The 15,846-nt window shown below is 35.2% G+C and overlaps 1 non-coding gene across 1 annotated transcript; it reads right to left on the bottom strand.

The window, feature by feature from the left end:
• Nucleotides 1-10,164: 10,164 nt before the first annotated feature.
• Nucleotides 10,165-10,258, bottom strand: Trnai-uau (transfer RNA isoleucine (anticodon UAU)). Its single transcript has 2 exons — nucleotides 10,221-10,258; nucleotides 10,165-10,200 (listed from the first exon to the last, which is right to left on the bottom strand). It is a non-coding gene; the product is annotated as a tRNA-Ile (tRNA).
• Nucleotides 10,259-15,846: the final 5,588 nt, after the last annotated feature.

Genomic DNA, 15,846 nt, shown 5'->3' on the forward strand with positions numbered 1-15,846 from the left:
GAATTAGAACAATAACAATGTACCTATGTTGAATTTAGCTACAAATCTAACTGAATATAGCTGAGTATTTTTAACCCCCGACGCAAAAACGACGGGGTGTTATAAGTTTGACGTGTCTGTGTGTGTGTGTGTGTGTGTGTGTGTGTGTGTGTGTGTGTATGTGGCATCGTAGCTCCCAAACGGATGATCCGATTGTAATGCGGTTTTTTTTGTTTAAAAGGTATGTCAGTCGGGAGTGTTCTTAGCTATGTTTGGTGGAAATCTTCAGGTTCAGGTCTTCAAGGTCATCAGCTCGTTTGCTAGATGTGATAGGAATGTTACACGCTCAGTTTATTTGCAAGTATATGTGGGATCTGAAATTTGAAACACTAATGTCTTTTGGAACCACTGAGCTGGTCTGCTGTTAGGGCACGAAGGTAGGAGACGTAACCCTGAACTGCCTTTTAGTAAACCCATCGAGTTTGGGCTCGTTGAATTTGTCTTGACGAGTTCTTTTCATGTTTCTGATTGACGAGAACCTGATGCTGGAAATGGGATGTGGCGGATGAAACCCTGGAATGCCGGAATGAAACGGATAAACCGATTTACATTTTTGCTGAAAATCTAGAATGTCCAAAGGTTAATCTTTATTGTTTCTCAATCTGTGCAATTCTCCCAGAGCCAGTTTGTCATGAGGATTGTTAAACAGCTTCCTTTGGCCGAGATCGCATATAGCGACCCCATCTTAAGATAAAATAAATTAAATGAAAGAAGGAAAAATTAAGGAGCTCCTTTAAAAAGCATGAAATAAAATTAAATTATAAATTTAAAAAAACCCCCGACCCAAAAAAAGTACGCAATAATTATGACAAAAGGTTAAAAACGCTAAACCCTATAAAAAGCAAAAAATAACTTTTAACACTACGTAAACTAAATTTTGACGTGTCGGGGGACCGCTTTTTACCTTCATAAATACTTATGCATAAAGCGCCTCAATATGATGATTCCACAATATCGATCGACTCGTGCGGCTGCCACTTAGTAATGCGTTCCTCATACAATTTTACTATTACAGTAATATGTAATTCGAAATGACCACATCCACAGTTTCTTGGTACCGTTGTCGCAGTAAGTAAAGTTAGCCGGCGCATGCAATGCTCTAACGAGAACTCCTGATATGCTAACATTATTACTGCACCTACGTGGACATACTTTTAGTTTGTTGCGAACTGTGGCTCCTTTACCGGAATTCATTTAAAACCCTTTGCTCTATTTCTAAGTACAGTTGGCAAATAATGAAGTGAAATTCTGTGAAGCCTGATTTGTACGGAAGATTAAACAAAGCTACTTAGGTATACCTAGCTATATTTTAGTGAAACGGTAATTTACCTTACCTACTTTATCAACCATCAACAAAACCGCATCCAAATCGATTCATTCAGATTTGTCTTAAAACACGTTTCACAATAGTTAACTCACTCTCGAAAGGTTACAGTGCAGTTATAGCAGTGATAACGCCAGTATTACTTCTAAGTCATTTAAAAACCTCATAATCATTACCATTTTACTATCCGACACACCTCTTTTGATATCTATTGATAATAAAGTCATTTGTCAATCATAAAGCAGGAATATGCAATTTGCAGTTCTATCCAAAGATGGTTGTACCCTCGTCCTAACCCTGCATAGCGATGCAATAGTGGTGCACGATCGCACAAGTTAGCATTGGAACTTTGGCGTTGCATCGCCAGATTGTACTCATGCGGTCTGAACTGTTGACTTTTCTGATCATTTCCATTCCGTTGCTTTGTGTTGCAAAATTTAAGGCTTATATAGTATCTGAAATAGTTTGTATGAGAAAATAAAGTTAATTTTCCAAACTATGTAGGGGCTGACTTCCAATCTGTTCGGATGCAGCATAGTACTATATTTATATGACCTCTACAACCCGATACCCATTGGTAGCGTCAACTTTCTTGGTATGCAATGTTTTTAGTTTGTCACTACTTGTATGTACAAAGATAAAAAAGGAGGCATTATATAAAAGCAAAATTAATCATCATTCGAAGAACAAACTCACTATTACTTCAAACCTGCAAGAGACCGCCTGCATTAGACAATGCACAAAAACCAATATCAAAAACATAAGCATACAATTGAAATTCAATCCAGACACACGTTCACAAAAACAACAAATCAGCCCAGTTATTGGAAACCAGTGGAGATGGAAAATTAGTGCAATTGTGCTGATGGCACCAGACAATGGCTGGTCAGGTTCGTTTGCGCGTTATTTAAGTCGCTGTGGATGGGGGCCTAATTTGTGCCGATTGTCGCCCATCCACTGGGTTGTTTGACTCACATGATGCGCATCGGACTCAATGTAAAACTTGATTAGAACGTTATACCGTTTGCACGGTGAAATCACTGTTGTGTCGGAGTTCGTAGAGGGTGTTTGGCGTGTGACTTAAGAGCGTGTACGCCAACCGCGCGCGATTTGGCCTAAAATGGTACTTTTCAAACCACTGTTTCTCAGTAACTACTTATCCTATAACTATGTTATTTTTTAATAACGCAAGGTAATTTCACTGTCTATATAGTTAATTGAACATAAATTTCAATTTGTGTAGTTTAATTACTTAAAACCCCTATAACGTAACAGATGTTTTATAAAATTCCCGTTCAGCGTCTATTTCGAAGCTTAAATTCATGTGAAAACAGTGGCAAATCTAATCATATTTATTTTTTTACTTATAGACGAAATCCCCATGCCTATAGTTAGTTGAAAACATTTTTTGATTTAGGTCTCTATCTTTCAGAAAAAAATATTTTAACAATGTGAAAAATTGTGAATTTCAAATGCTTTTTTTACCTATCTATCTTACCTAATTTAATATAACAATTATTTACTATAGTAATATAACTCTTACTTTAAAACATAAACTTTATATTATAATTTAATCTCTCGTTTTTATTTTTTTATAAATTATTTAAAAACTACTATAAAACGCTGCACGCGAGTCAACTCAAACCAGACCGCCGCAAGGCTTCACAGAGAGAGGACGTGTCGCTCCGTCACATCGCGTAGGGTGAATAACCTCTGCCGTGGATATCGAGAATAGAGTACATTTCAAGCGCGACCAACAAATCTTGATACATTACTATTTTATTTAAAGCTCAATTTTGAAGCATATTTTTTTTATCGATTGAGTTGAAATTTTGTTTGAATGTTCAGTTTTAATGACAATGTATGATTCTATATCCAATATGGCTGTATACCCAAGATGGATAAAAAAATGTTTTTAATGCATTCCTACGATATGGGTATCAAATGAAAGGGCTTGCTATGAATAACTCGAAAAAAAATGTGTCGCGGGTCTAAATCCAATATGGCGGACTCCTTAGGCTAGAAATCACTTATTGCAGATGTCTGCTACCAATCGAGCTATAATTTTTTTTTTTTCATTTTGGATGTACCCAAATTTTGACTTTTGATCTCGAATAACTTTTGAAGCATATAGGATAGATAACTTAAAACTTTATTTGCAATGGTAAACCCAAGCTCTTCACCAATATTTAGCTTTCCGGCAATTGTTGTTATTTGACCACAATTTTTCGGTCTGGATGGACTGGACCATTCATATAAACAATCAATTTTTCAAATCGGTCCAGGCGTCTTTGAGAAATCGAGAACAATCAAATTGAGAACAATCACAAAACAATCTAATTGAAACCTCCTCCTTTCTTTTTTTGAAATCGGTTAAAATACAGAAACTCTTAACATTGTCATTAATCATCAGTCGACTATTTAGTACTGTTGAAAATTGTATGTTATATACAGAAAGTCCTCAAAACCAAGGTTTTCATAGGTGCCCGATTTTTTTGCAAAAGAGTGTAAGTATTAACGACTTATTTTCATGCTTTTATATTTTAGACATCCATAGACTTACACTATTTTCCCGCTATTAACTATTGGCTTATGTTTAACTGATCACCAGATATAGTAACAAACAGCAGACAAAAATAGTAAATGATCACCAAAATGAAACTCGCATTTTAATGTAAAACTATCACCAAAGTTTTAACACTTTGCTATCCTATTTAAGTGAAATTACTCCAAAATAAATCATGCGTAAGCCAAAAATAGTAAATGATCACCAAAATTAAACCACCATTTTAAAGTAAGATTATAACCAAAGTTTTTAAATTCTGCTATCCTATTTAAGCAAAATGAGTCCAAAAAAATCATTGTTATTCCAAAAGTAGTAAATGATCACCAAAAGTAGTAAATGATCATCAAAAAAGTTTTTACATCTTGCTATCCTGTTTAAGTAAACTGACTCCAAAAAAATAAGTTCGGCCTGATAAAATAAATGTAATAACATTATGGGGACCCTTTTCCTGCACTAGCGTGGAAAATTGTCTATTGCATGCCTCTAAACAGTGCGATAAGAGTGTATTGAGAAACACATTCTTCTTCTTCTTTCTCCTGCCCTGTTCCCAATTTTACTTGGCGTCGGCGCAATATGTCATTTTCTTCCATTTTCCCCTGTCACTCGTCATACTGACACTCACGCATGCATTGCAAGCCGGACACATAACTTAATATGGCATCATAATACTTTATTTGGTAATAAGCCTACATTTTATGGCAATCACAGTGACTTATTTAGGCAACAATAATACATTAATTTGGTCGTCAAGAGTTGGTGATCATTTACTAAATTTGGTGGTCGAATACAATTTAAAGTGAAGTCGTGACTAAAATAGCTGGTACTATTACATTTTTAGACTTTATTTTTCTGGTGTTCAGAAGATATTTCTGGTTGCAAAACTTAGGGTATCAAAGCATTTTATGGTGGTCATTATATTTGTTCCCTTAACTATTTACTAAATAATATATTTTTTGTTCTACCAATTTCACTCGAAAGGATCAAAATGGTTTGTGTGACTATACGTGAAGTATGATAGGCACGCACACAGCCGCGACGCTAGTCTGCGCGGTTTTTTGCGTTGAATTACCTAAAGTTGACATCGCGCGCCGAGCGTACACGCTCTTAATTAACGACTGGTAAACAGAAATTTCGTTTGATGGGTTTAGAATGGAAAGGTTTATGGTAATGTGTTTACGATAGGACTGGATTGGCAATAATGTATAGTAAAAAAATCTTTATTGTCCTTATTGTATATAACGGCCACTGTTTGACTACCAGAAATCCAAATTAACATTATGATCTTAAACTGAAATTAAAATCCAAGCACACAGCTCGCACTACACAAAACCGGCTTCCCCACAATTCGTATGACATGACAGAATTAAAGGCACTAACTAGCCCACATAAGGCATATTCGCAGCAGGATCGTTACATGGGACTTGCAGAGAGCATCTTAATTTGAATAACAAAGGTGCCTGCATGCGGGTGAATAATTAACTGCGTACAAATTACGTGGCTTTTGACGGCACCTCGATTGTACTGGGAGCTGGGAGCTGGGAGCTGGGAATACGCCTAATGTTAAGTCATTATTGAATATAATAATAGAGGCTTTATTGTATGCTTTGGGTTTTGGGAGAACATTTTCTGTGGACTGAATGGATAATTTGTGGGAGAATCATGGGCATCTGTTCTTATAGCTAGGGTTTGTAACCCTAAATCAAAATATACACTAGTCATATTCTTTAAATCGAATGCCATGTTTTAAAACTTTAGGAAAACTACTTGAGCTACTGTGAAACATAGGACTTACGAATCAAGAAAATTATTAACGACCCGGCCATCAAGCTCAATGCAGCATTTCCTAATGCCTGAAGCATGCACAAAAATACCATGTTACTAACATTACACAATTTTTTTAAGGATATTTGATTTTGGAATACAGTAGGTATAGGTACTAGAAAGTAAAAGGCAACGAGAAAAGAAATTCTATACACAATTTCTTCAACTTTTTTCTCCTGCCGTCATCTACGAGGGAATTAAGGAAACACTCAAAACAGAAACGGATAAAGTACTAAAGGAACTCGTAAAATAATATTTTACGATCAATAAAAACTTATTATAGTTAAACAGAGATACTTGAACGAAAAACAGGTGTAAGAAATATATTCCGATCCGTTTGAATGTCTTCAAACTGTATGAATTTTGATTTCTTTGCCAGATAACATTCTTATTTTATTTAGCTAACCTAGTTTTTCTTTTGAAGGTTTTTTAGGCTGTCTGCGATCGAAAAAAGCAATAGTGAGATGACACCTACGTAAGAATACAGAATAAGAAAATTGATAGCAAAACCTTATCTCAAAATATTTGTTGTCGAGTGGCTGAAAATAATAATAGCCTTTTGTGGCCTTTTGTAAATTATTTTAAAGGACAAAGTAACTTATTCAAATAGATAATTAAATTAGACCGCTAAGAGGCACTTCTGTATTTATCAAGGAGTTTTCGGTCAACGCTCGGTCTAAAACAAAATATTCAAGAGGTCCCTGTTCTCTAAGACTGAAACCTTACAAGAAATTATTTTGTAAAATCTTGCTTATTATCATAACAATAATAGAAACATGGGACGATTTTTTTATTATTAAAGACATATTAAATGAGTTTTCAGCAGACTCTTAACGAGATTACGAGATCTGAGATTTAGATCTTACAAGATCGTAGTTGTTGAACCTCGTGTTCAGTAATCAATACTTAGGTAATTTAGCTTGGCAATCAAGAGATGACCAGTCCCCGCTGACAGGCTGCATTGAGGAATGTATCGCATACATTAGTGCGATTCAACTGAACTGCATTCAAGGGAATCGCCGATACAATGCAGCGTCAAAGAGAGCTTTCAACCACCGTGGTATGGTTTAAATGGCGTATTCACAGGCTTCTATCTAAAATAGCTATTAATTGTCAAATAACAGTGAATCCTAATTAAAGATGAATAATTTATGTAATGACATTCTGTTATTAAGTGTAACTGATACTTTTTAAATGGGTATAAGACTCATGCATAGGTATAACGATATTCGGGCAACCTTATAGAAGATCAAATCAGAAGCCATTTGATTGGTTAAAATCCAATCACTCAAGTACTTAAGTCTTATGCAAGGAAGCTAAACTAATCACAACTATGACTAACAAGTTATATGGTTAATCGACATGACTACCGTTCGGAACCCCATAAAACAAGGTATAAAGATGTTATGGGCTTTAAATTAAAATACCACCGAACGACTCGGTTTAATGGCTCCAAGCCGACATTATTTATCTGAAAACTTTCAATCTATGTTAAGTACTCTCCTTATTACTTCATCAAAATGAAATTAAACTGAGTTTTGGGCAGACTTTAAAGAGGCTAGTTAGAATATGTTCCAAGTGGTTTTACGAACCTTAGGTCTCTGAACTCAGGGTCGTTAGGAGAAGGTCAGAGATGGAAAACGTTTTAAAGATGTCACTAAAAACGTAGTTTTTTCATAACCTTAAAATAGTATGGAATTTGAGTGATTTAAACTGCAATAATATTATAATCTGGCTTCGAAACTCTTGTTTTATTGTTATGAAAAGTCTATTAAATACCCTCAGTGTTGAAAAAGCAATAACGAAATCAAAGTGAACTTCTTACTCAAATTCCTTACATCGATAAATACTGTAGTCTCAACGGGAATATATTCACATGATCACGAGTGTCGGCTACTGGGGTCGGTTGTACAGCTATAATCAGATTCCCCTGAGCTTCAAGCAAGTGTACAACTTCAAAACCCTCGTAATCCAAATAAAATGTAAATGAATTCAGAATCTTGGCGTCCGCTGAAACGGATCAATTTATCTTTCCTTTTAAAGGCTCAATCATAATTATACAGCATTGCAGGATCCATTCATCAAATTCTTATTCACAAAAGTCGATAAGTTAACGGTTTTCATTTTGTAAATTCAATTTCAGTACTGTGACACTCGGCTTAGTGTTGTACGTGTGTGATATCGATATTTTACGCAGCACTATCTTTTTAACGGGTTGCGATCTGGTCGAAAAAATATAATAGTTTATCAGCTACATATTGTTCGGTGCAAACTAAAACGCAGAAAATTTATAAAAAATGTACAATGCTGGCGGTGCAAGCTTAGCGTTTTGCTTTACAAAGGAGAAAATTATGAACATGTGCATGGAGTTTTGTGTAGAACTGAAAGTCAAAGCCATAAACAGATCAGCTGAATAATCTCAGATTTTACAGTACATTTTCACAGTCCAATATTAGGTTTAAATATTGTTCTAATACAATTTGGCTTCTGGGCTTTGAGAAGATTTTTCAAGACTGTTGAGCATCTATTTATAGCTGTTATTTTATACTAGCTGGTGCCCGCGAATTCGTCTGCGCAGGTTTAGTATTTCGAACAATATGTTTACAAATTGTAGCCTATGTGTTATTCTGATGTATAATCTATATTATTGTAAAGTTTCATTAAAATCCATTCAGTAGTTTTTGCGTGAAAGAGTAACAAACATCCATACATCCATACATACAAACTTTCACGTTTATAATATTAGTAGGATTAGTAGGATAATATCATAACGGTTATTTCACACTTTGCTACCAGTTATCAATCAATTCAGACAAAGAGCCTTACTTATGATCTTAATAACCGGTACATTATAAAGAATATTCTAGCTACAATATAGTATCATAAACTAGTTAGTAATACTTCGACAGGCCGGTTCGCAGCACTAGCCGGCAATGCGGCATCGTTAATCAGAGTCTCCGTTGTTAATATCACAAATATTTATCTTTGGCCGACAACGTAAATGAAAATGTCCATTGGTTGCTCACCTGAGCGTTATTAATTATAGCGGAACGTCTAAAGTATCAACATTGTTGATTGTTTAATTTTATTTATAATTAATGGTTATAAGTTTAGATTAGAGATTACGGTTTGTCGCGGCCGTAATCTTGGTTATAGATACCCGAGCTTGAATGTTTAAATGTATCTACATAATATAAATTAACTATCGATAGTTAAACATTACCTCATTAAATGTGCTTAGGTATAAGTTGATGTTTCAGGACAAACGTTTTGCACTTACACTGTTTACCAAGAATACCCCTACATTGATGTCGCTGCCGATTGTTACAACTGGTCAAAGAAAAACTTTAGAATTACTTACATTTACACCTCCAGACACCTGAAAAGAAACAATCAATTAAAACTATGCCTCTTAAAGAATTTCACTTAAACATACTGCGGGTGGAGCCGTGGGGAACAACTAGTTACTAATGCGATTCTATTACCATAACACTATTAGTCACAATGTGCTCCAATTAACTGAAGCTACATGAACCTACTTCATCTTACTCGATACCTAATACTCGGATATCGACAGTCTGCCATTTATATCTCCACATTAGCATTGTATTAACATAGGATAGTAAGTTAAGTGACACTCTCACTACTTATTCGGTAGTTCCTAGCTGCTTATATGGCAAATTAGATATCTTTGTTTGACTTTTTCAGTCCTTTGTGATACAACTTATCTCATTCGATCTCCAGAAATCTACGAACGAAACAAAACAAGGTCAAAAAGACTAGATGAAACAAATTAGGTTGCAACAAAGTAAACTAGCGTTTTTCAAAGGAATCTATGCCTAATACTACATATTCTGCCAAATATAAAATCAAACGAAACATAACACGTGAGATTTTCACAATAAAAGAAATCATTTGAATCCAAAATCCACCATTTCTTATGAAATTATTCTCTCAAAGTGGAACAATTACGCAAATTGTCAGTATCAAGGAGGTCAAACTCTAAACTCGATTGATATTCAAATAACAGAAAAAGAAAACCTGTATTTCACGGCCAAGTTTTACCGATAAATCATTGAAACAGTTATAATTTAAGTGAAATCTGATTATTGCGGAGAGTCTGAAAGAAACATCCGAGGTAAGGTCCATAGACTAAAACTGTGCTATGGATTTAGAAGACAGGATACGCCTTTGATAATGGGGACTAAATTATTCGTAAAAAACATTGTGGGGGAAAAATCGTAACAAATAACTCGCAATTTTAATTAGATTTTCTCGCTTAAGACATTAAAAGTGACCAGAGATCTGATAAAGAACTCTAGAACCTTTAAGTCCACTACTATGCCTACATCTAAAACTGCTTATATCATAACTGAAAAGACCCTTAAATATTGTCTCCTAGTAAGAAAAAATATGCTCCAGGCGAGGCTCGAACTCGCAACCCCGGCATTCCTCACACGACATACTGCTTATAAGTACCGTGCGCTAACCAATTGCGCCACTGGAGCTGTGAGCTCGGCAATGGATTATCGTGTCTGTTTCATAGCTAGTCTTTGTTTAGTAATACCATCACGCGATTTCAATAACTCGTAATGTAGCAGCTATCAACAAAATTGGTCGGAAAAGTTCCTTGTTTGGTAGAAACAACTCGGAATTCCGTTTCAAAATAATCGCCATGGAAATTGACTATTTTGAGGCATAGCAAATAAATTAAGGTGGAGGTCAAGAATGAACAATCTTTTTATGAGCAACAATTTTAAACCTCCTTTTACAAAACTTAGGCATAATCACAACAAACACCTGTAAGATATCCGTGTAGCCTATCTACATCTTAATCTTTGACACTCTCCAGAATTAAATTTGCAAATGGCTCCAAAGTTAACTGTGGAATTGTACTAGAAATTGATTAATGCCCTCGGCGAGATCAAACAATTATTGAATTGAATTATAACAGATATTACGAGTACTTTCCTGATGTTTTTCATCGGCTTCGGCACAAACTTGTTCACAAATTGTGGATGCGGGTGACATTTGTCTTTATTTGCAAGACAGCTGACGTTGATTGAGACTTGCGAAGTGATAAATATGTAATTTGAACTTTATTCTTCAGTAACTGGCGTTAAAATATTATAGGTCATCTGAATCTTTGAAAAGTACCTTTTTTTAATGTTAGAAACATAAACATTACACGAGAGAAAATTTGTTTACTCTCCTGGTGTCATAATACGCAGAATAAAAACGCATTCAATAAAACTATCCACTACTCCTAAACACTTCCTACTATACTCTCCTTTACCCAACCCAGTGGTAAAACTCCAACTTGATAAACAAAATACTATGTAGATATTTGTTTCTCTCGATTTAGATCACTATAAAACAACACAAGCATCCCCAACTGCTACACGTAATCACTTAACACACAGTACCATTATAATACAGTCGACTCTTGTTAATTCAAACCTGCGATATTTCGAACCTCTCGTTAATTCAAAGCTATCGCGAGTTCCCTACCAAATCTCTTTACATTTCGAACTAAATCAATACATTTTTATGCACTTGATAATTCGAACGAAATAAGCATTGCTATATAACAAAACGACGCGTTAATTCGAATTCTTAGTCGTCCAACACTCGAGAATTCAAAGTTACAGAGAGAAAGAGTCAGAGAGCAGTCTGAGTAGCAGCAGTCTGTTTTGAAGAAGTATGACGGAGCTGTTTCGAAAGAATAATTAATTCACATTATGAATACCTACATGTATGCACACAAATGTGTCTTTAAACTTTTGTTATTGTTATAAAATAGCATTTAACAAATAATAATTGACCAACACTTAATAATTCAAAGTTTTATTTGTTTTCTCTCACAAATTTCGAACCATTTAATATTTCAAAAACTCGATAATTCGTAATATTTTAAGAGTCCCTCGAGTTTCGAATTAACGAGAGTCGACTGTAATATACACAAACAAACTTACACGTTGTACATGTCAACCTATATTTCACTTATATCTCGCAAAAGCCTTGACAGGAGTCGGCGAGAACTCAGATGCTAAACAAAATCAAATAAAACGAACAACTTTGTAAACGTATCTCAGAAACCAGATCAAAGTAATCACTATGTAAATATACTGAAAGCTGTACACGTGGAAATATTTAGGCAGTATTTTTGTCAAATATAGTCTGTGATGGATTAGGTTTTGTCATTCGCCTCTATTCTGAGCTACACAAAATAGTGCTACCAATATTTTTGATGAAATTGAAAGGGCTAGATAAGGCTGTGTGTAGGTCATAGTTTATCAGGTTTACTTTTCTTTTATGTGGTGTTCCTAAAAATATAGAAAATAGGATTCTGCATGAAAGCGAGTTACAATAGCGAATCAAAATCAAAGGTTATTCATTGGTACGATTACACGATCGGAAGTTTCATTTACTTTGACGAATTAAATAAGTTAAGTTCCAACAGAACTTTCTCCAAGATTGTAAAAAATTACCCTAATTAATTACCAAATGTTTACCGCCATTTAGTCTTTAATAACCAAACCCCCAAACCTATAGCACTACAGTACAATAGTAGGAAGTACACATTACAATGGCGTCTGCCTTTACTCCGACGCTCATTACAGTCAAAGAGAAATAGGTTATTGTGTCGCGAGCAGTGTCTTGCACTGTACGAGTATCATTACATGCGTTTTTGTGGCTTTGATTCGCGATGGTAAATAGGGAAAAATCACACACGATGTTCATAACGTTTTTATAAATATCTGGCTGTCTGATGGCAGTCAAATGTACCCAAACCCTGATTAGCATGCATCAATTTTCCTCAACCGGTAATTATAAAAGTTATTAAGATTTTGAAATGTCCAGCTGCGGTCCTTAATTAGTCGAAAAAGATGACGTAGATTAAAATACGAAAATGTTCGTTTATGCAGATAAGAAAATCAATGGATTGTGAAATGCTTTCCATTCGTCACAAAGATAACATCTCACATAAATCACAAGTTTTTCGATCGGCGACACGACGTGCCTACATCAATCGTTACCTACACTAAAAATAATCCCGTTGTCCTAACCTTTAGCGCTGATCCTATTGGACATAAATCAAATCGCTCGGATTTCCAACGGTCCTGTAATCCGAACAAAATGGCCGACATCACGTCACGGCGTGTGACTCGCCTCAAACAGAAGACAATCAAATGCTACGTGACTACCTTACTAAAAAAACAACTTAATTTTTACTTTACGATGACGACTGAATTTTTCAGAATCCATTAGGACCATTTGCGATTCAAAATGTGTATCGGCGAAATCCCTTCAGTAAATGACTGTTGCTTATTTTATCAATTATCTTTGTTTTTTTTTTCTCGATTGGAAACGATTTGAATATCGTCTTACCTTTAAACAAAGGCTGAATCTACTTCAGACGTTTTAAATAACGATTTTGGACAGCGCTTTCGTAATTCTATCTGACTTTCAAATAAATATCTACATAGTTGGCTTCTTTTGATCTGTTCAAAAGAACTTGATATTATAATCGCCGCATAATGTAATTGGTATTTATGGAAATATAAGATCTTGTTTCAATTAGATTTGTCGCCGTGTTTTGCTTTGAAGATGGCAAAATTTATAAAATTTAATTTGCAAGCTACGTCTTGACCTTTTTCTTTACGTTTTGCTTTTAAATATTTATTAAATGTATCCTTACTTGAAGCTATGTTCTGCTCAGTTATAAATATCGATGTACTGTACTACAGGAGGTTCTAACAGTTGGGTTAAGACAGGCGCTATGCGGTCGCGTCCCAACACTTAATATCTTGCGCGTGGCTCGCATAGCTCACACCGCACGTGGGACACGAACATGGATGCATTTTATATTGTATCTATTGAAATTACATTATGTTCCAAGTTAAGCTTAAAGTTCTTAATTTTGATGTATAGTGTAAGTATATACATATTACGAAACTGATGTTGCCGAATTGGGATGTAAAAATATGGTCATAGCAATGTATACTACTTTTTATAAAGGTGCGTCAAGCAGTGTGTCAAAAGTGTATCTGTGTATGCGTACATATTATGTATTTTATATACGCAAGTATATGTATTTTCTTTCTCGCGGAATGCAGATGTACATAGATGCTGGTTGAGCATGTTATATACCTATAAGTACCTACAAGTACACAAACAGTGAAACACTTTGTAACCTATCCTTATGATCTAATCTACAAAGATACTAAGTCACTTACTGCCGTAATATCGGGATTCGACTGGCAAAGACGTACTTAGCTCAAATAGCTTTAATGCCATAGCTGTCTGAGTTACAGTTTAATTAGCAGACAGCTCGTTAATCAATTCTAATGTTGTAATATTGGACCTTTGGAGAATCGATTAAGGACCCGTTTACCTTAATCAAAATTGAGAATTATGTTTTAATACGATCGTAGGTATATGTCTGATAATAATGTAATATAGTTGGCATTGCTCTCAAGGATAATGAAGTTAATTTTAAGTGAAAGGTTTTCTGGAATCGTTTTGGTAATGCTGGAAATACCTGAGTATCCATTACATGCTTTATAATATGAAGTTTACATGTACGAAGGTTATGGCATTTAATAATTCAGTTTCGTTATTCTTAACTTATAATGGGCTGAAAGACTTTGGCACATGGAAATAAATAAATGCTAGCTAGAACTAAATACTCTCGATGAGAGCAGAAGATTGAGAAACTTAATTATACACAAACAACAGTCACAGCAAGAAATACATTCCAATTCACTCAACATCTCACAAATCCTGAACTACCTAAAATGCAATACATCAAAATAAATATAGTTCATATTAAACAGGGCAAGTTTCAGGTGTAGTAGTGTAGGGTCTGGGGCCCTAACGTAGGGACCCAGTCAGACAAGTGAAGGGCCCCGCTTAAGAGCTCATTCCGCGAAATTAAGCGGGAGTACGTCTAAGTCGCGTGGCTTAAGGTCTCATATGTGGATTAAGGGGTAAGGAGCAGCGATTCTGTGATTGTAACTAGTGTAGGCTGTTTGTAATGTAGGACATTTAATGTCAGTTACATAAATGTTAAATTCGAGAGTATTTAAGAGTACTAAGATCACAAGAGACCAGATAAACCAGTCAAGTATCAGGGCCATAATATCCCTTTATATTTTTTTGTTGTGATTGGAGAATGACGAAAATGAAGTATTCGTGCCTAATACATAGGGAAAAGTACCTCGTGTTGATCGATCATAAGATTAAGCAACGTTTGGCGTGGTCCAACCGTGGGTGGGTGACTATTTTGTTAGTTAGACTAGAAGGTGATCCCAATTTAGTTGGGAAAAGGCTAGGCATGTGGGTAAAGAATCGGATAATTATTTCGATGTTGCTCATGGTGTTTGCATATCCACGGTATCTTTTCGCTTCAGCACATGATGGACACCACATATGATGGCAACAGGACAGAAGCCTTAAATCGCGTTAGTGTCGAGCCAGTGTTTATAATGCCCACCCCGCGACCCGCACCGCCTCTTCCCGGAATAATCGAGAATAATCAGGATTGAACCGGATTTGGCCAGTTACGTCTAGTTAGGGGATGGAACAAAAACGTTAGAATGAGCTAGTAGGTAATATTATGTTAAGCTAATTATAATAGTTAATTAAGAGGTAAGTTTACATTAATGAATTAGCATGTAAATACTGCAATGATTTGCTACCTTACTATAACGATTTGACCAAGTCCTTTTTTTCTTCTGTTTTTCTTTAGGTACAGTTCATATTTTCTTCAATTTATTACAATGTAATTTTCATTCTCAGTTCTATCACCTTTATTATCATCAGCTAATAAAGCCCAACATTTTGTGAAAATTTATTGTATCTAGCTATCGGCTTTGTCCTTTAATTTACTCATTGTTTTTTGTTTAGCCTTGCCGTAAGCTTTCTCATTTCTTAAGCGCTCTTTAAATATTAGATAGCGCGCCGTGACTTTAATTTTTTTTAGTCTGTTACTTGATCCCCTAGAAATTGCTTTGAAATTTTAAAATAAAAAAGCGAGTTGACATGTTTACGCTCAGAATAATAATAGGTTTTAAAGCCGCGATATTTTTTA

Source organism: Helicoverpa armigera, chromosome 17 (genome assembly GCF_030705265.1).
Source record: "Helicoverpa armigera isolate CAAS_96S chromosome 17, ASM3070526v1, whole genome shotgun sequence".
NCBI classification, from domain to species: Eukaryota; Metazoa; Arthropoda; class Insecta; order Lepidoptera; family Noctuidae; genus Helicoverpa; species Helicoverpa armigera.